Source organism: Gracilinanus agilis, unplaced genomic scaffold (assembly GCF_016433145.1).
Source record: "Gracilinanus agilis isolate LMUSP501 unplaced genomic scaffold, AgileGrace unplaced_scaffold52108, whole genome shotgun sequence".
NCBI classification, from domain to species: domain Eukaryota; kingdom Metazoa; phylum Chordata; class Mammalia; order Didelphimorphia; family Didelphidae; genus Gracilinanus; species Gracilinanus agilis.
The window spans coordinates 1-4611 of NW_025387031.1; the positions used below are offsets into that span (position 1 = coordinate 1).

The 4611-nt window shown below is 36.3% G+C and overlaps 1 non-coding gene across 1 annotated transcript; it reads left to right on the forward strand.

The window, feature by feature from the left end:
- The first annotated feature begins 4264 nt into the window (after positions 1-4264).
- LOC123255777 lies at positions 4265-4371 on the forward strand. Its single transcript, XR_006506794.1, has one exon. It is a non-coding gene; the product is annotated as a U6 spliceosomal RNA (small nuclear RNA).
- The last annotated feature ends 240 nt before the right edge of the window (positions 4372-4611 follow it).

A 4611-nucleotide genomic window follows, 5' to 3' on the forward strand; every position in this document is an offset into this window, starting at 1 on the left:
ATATATATATATATATATATATAAACTGTGTGTATATTAATGTACATACCTTTGGTGTATTTGTGTATGTCTATACACAGGTGTAGAGAAAGAAATTCTTCAAAATAAAGGACAAAGAATATCCTATGCCAAAACTAAGCTATCATGGGGGCCATATTTACTTGAAATAGTTCCAAACTCCCAGGGAAAATCTGATGGTAAGAACAGTGCCATTAATGGCTGTGTAAGGAAAAATCATTCATTTAAAGCCTGAGACCATCAGTTGTGAATGTTGTCTTACTTTCTCTCTAGCAATTTATTATTACCTAGAGTGAAAGCAATTTTTCATGAGGCAGGAACTCTTTATACTATGCCTCAGTCATTTAAGCATCATTTGAAATGTTTAAGAGTATTAAGTATTACTCTCATGCCATGAATATGAGAAACTCATTATGTCTCTTCTCTTCTATTGTTGGTGATGAAAAAGGAGATGCATTGGCAAGCTGCTGGCTCCTGTTTCCTGAGCAACTTCCCTCAGGTCTTTTTATGTCCTAGTAGTGATAATCCTTAATGAGTAACCCTAGTCCTCCCTGAACTCCAGTCCAACCTTTACAGTAAGAAATTCCAAACTCAGAATAGTCCTAGAAAAAGATAGGAAACTAGTTGATGAATTACATAATTTTTGAGTTGATTCCTTCTACTAGTAGTTGTCTAACTCATCTTTGTTACTACTAAAATAAACATAATAGCATTCTTTACTATTCTGCTTGAATTGTCATGAATACAGTTTCAAAAAACAAATTCTGGGTATGAAAGAATCATTTTATTATTTAGGCCAGCCAATAATCAATAAAATGATTGTCAGTGATCTCTCTGGGTTATTTTATTAAGACCCCAAGAAAACATCTCAGACCAGTATAAATCCAGATCTGTCCTCCTGATGGCAATTACTGGGTGCTCCCCTGAAGAGAGAGAAGCAACCCTGCCTGGGGAATAATAAATGAGGAGGTGGGTTGAGAGCTCTCAGCTCCTCCTATTTACTTTACAATTGTGGGTATTAAGGTGGAGTCAGAGTGTGGTCATAAGATTTAGCAGTTGTTAGCAATCTGGGTAAGGAAAACCAACCTACTTAGGATATCTCTAGCTTAGTTTCTCCTTTGTAGGCCAAGACACCCCCCAAAATTGAATGAATGAAGGTAACAAGGACATTACAAATTCAATGCCATGTTTTTCAAACTACAAAAAAACTATTTTGGAGAATTAGAAAAAATAATAACAAAATATGTCTGGAAGAATAAAACATCAAGAATTTCACAGAAACTAAAGAAAAAATGTAAAGGATGGTGGCAGCACCAGATATTAAACTACACTATAAATTAGTAATTATCAAAACAATCTGGTATTGACTTAGAGATAGAAGGGTGGATCAATGGAATAGACTAGGGGTAAATGACCTCAGCAATCTAGTGTTTGATAAACCCAAAGATCCCAGCTTTTAGGATAAGAACTCACTATTTGACAAAAAACTGCTGGGAAAAAAAACAGTATGGGAAAAATTAGGTTTAGATCAATATTTCACACCCTATACCAAGATAAGTTTAAAATGAGTATATAACTTAAACATAAAGAGTGATAATATAAGTAAATTAGGGGAACATAGAATATACTATGCCTGTCAGATCTATGGGGAAGGAAAGAATTTAAGACCAAGCAAGAAATAGAGAACATTACAAGATGTAAAATAAATCATTTTTATTATATTATATTAAAAATTTTTTGTACAAACAAAACCAATGCAACCAAGATAAGAAGGGAAGCAACAAACTGAGGGGAAAAGTTTTAACAAAATTCTCTGACAGTGTTCTAATTTCTCAAAAATACAAAGAACAAAGTCAAACTTATAAGAAACCAAATCAATTAAAAGGAGGGTCTTCTGGGTTAAGATGGCGGCAGAGTAAAAAGAGGGTTGCTTAACCTCTCCTAAGCCACACATAGAGGACTCCTCAAGAGGACATAAAAACAAATCCAGATGAACGAAGGGACCCCACAACAGGGTGCAGTGTTGAAGGTACGTGGGATTGGGACATTTCCATGCTATAAGGGGGTGAAATAGCTCTCACTAAAACGTCAGCTGAGCAACCCCTTCCCCCCACACACCACCTACAGTGCCAAAGCCAGTGCACAAGAATTAGAGCAAGTTTGGGGTATTCATTAAGTTCTTGGCAGCTCACCAAGGCCTGCTCCTGAGAACAGCAAGAATTAAGACCCCAAGAGGCTAAAGAACCAGACTTTGAACATAGCCCTTGAGCTCAGGTGCGGACATTGGGTGGGGACCCAGTGCAGAGGGATGCATGACTGTGGAAGCAGCATCCTGAGACTGTTTTGGGCAGAGGAGCAAGGAAGGGGACCACCAGTTGCTGAGAACAACTAGACCTGGACCTCAGGAGCTTAAAGAGCGCAGATAGACCCTGGGTGTGAGGATAAAGCAGAGAGGGCACACGGCACTGTGACTCAGGCTAAAACTGCTCCACAGCTCCATAAGTAGAGAGCTGTCTGCCTCACCCAGACTTCTGACTGAGAAATAAATAATAATAATGGCAAGCTAGTCACAAGAACCCCAAAAGAGAAAGATCAAGAAGAAATCTTTAACACTCGACAACTTTTACACAGAAAAAATCCAGACAACAAAGCAAATAGCAGAGGAGAACAAACAAGTAATCACATCCAAACCTTCCCCCAAAAATGAAAATTGGTCACAAGCTCTTGAAGAGTTCAAATCTGAGATTATGAGAAAGATGGAAGAGATTTGGCAAGAGAAGTGGGAAATAGCTCAAAAGGAAATTAACAGGTTAAAAGACAGAAACTCTCAATTGGAAACCAAAGTTAAACAGATGGAAAACAGGATAGTTTCTTAAGAGAAGTTCAGGAAGATTCAGTCTTTAAACTCACCACATGGAACAGTCTTGGTCACAAACCAGCAGAGCTCCCTCAGGTCCCCTTCACCAAACCAGCAGTCGCCTCACTCACTCAACTCCCTCTTTTATAGGGGTCACTATGCATCACTTCTAGGGCCTTCCCCTAGCCTGCATGTCCAATCACAAAAGCCGCTTTCTCATAGAAAGCGTAGGGGGCGGTCCATTGATTCTGATTTGTTACTCACTCTAGCACATGTGGGTTAGGACCTCCCAGAATTGGAAGGTGTTCTCACCTTTGGTAACTAAATCTAAAGATGGGAAGTATAGACTTAATCTAATTATCACAGTGATCACACATGATCACCATCATGATCAGGTGGGATTTATACCAGGAATGCAAGGATGGTTCAACATTAGGAAAACCATCTACATAATTGACCATATCAATAAGCAAACCAACAAAAAGCACATGATTATCTCAATAGATGCTGAAAAAGCCTTTGACAAAATACAACATTCATTCCTATTAAAAACACTAGAAAGTATAGGAATAGAAGGACCTTTCCTAAAATAATAAACAGTATATACCTAAAACCATCAAGCATCATATGCAATGGGGATAAATTAGAAGCCTTCCCAATAAGATCAGGGGTGAAACAAGGGTGCCCACTATCAGATTTATTATTTAACATTGTACTAGAAACACTAGCAGTAACAATTAGAGAAGAAAAAGAAATTGAAGGTATTAAAATAGGCAATGAGGAGACTAAGTTATCACTCTTTGCAGAAGATATGATGGTCCACTTAAAAAATCCTAGAGAATCAATTAAAAAGGTAATAGAAATAATCAATAACTTTAGCAAAGTTGCAGGATACAAAATAAATGCACATAAATAATCAACATTTCTATATATTTCCAAAACATCACAGCAGCAAGAGAAAGAAAGAGAAGCACCATTTAAAATCACCCTAGACAATATAAAATACTTAGGACCCTATCTACCAAAACAAACACAGTAATTATACGAATACAACTACAAAAAACTTTCCAGACAAATAAAACTATATCTAAACAATTGGAAAAACATTCAGTGCTCATGGGTAGGATGAGCTAACATAGTAAAAATGACCATCCTACCCAAATTAATTTACCTATTCAGTGTTATACCTATCAAACTACCAAAAAACTGTTTTACTGAATTTAAAAAAACTATAACAAAGTTCGTTTGGAAGAACAAAAGATTTCGAATATCAAGGAAAATAATGAAAAAAACATGAAGGAAAGTGACCTAGCAGTACCATTAAACAATACTATAAAGCAGTACCATTAAATAATACTATAAAGCAGTGGTCATCAAAACAATAAGGTATTGCTCCCTTCAGCAGCACATATACTAAAATTGGAACAATACAGAGAAGATTAGCATGGCCCCTGCACAAGGATGACATGCTAATTCGTGAAGCATTCCATATTTTTTGACATGTATATGTACAAAGATTATACACTAATAAAGGCAGAGTTATCAATGTAATAAATGATATTGCTTTTATTATTTTTTGTGAAATACATGTTTGAAATTAAGACTGAAAACTGATGTTTAAAATCAATGTATTTATTTTCACTAACCAACACAACAATAAAAATAAATGTTAAAAAAAACAATATGGTACTGCCTAAGAGACAGAAGGGAGGATCAGTGGAATAGACTTGGGGTAA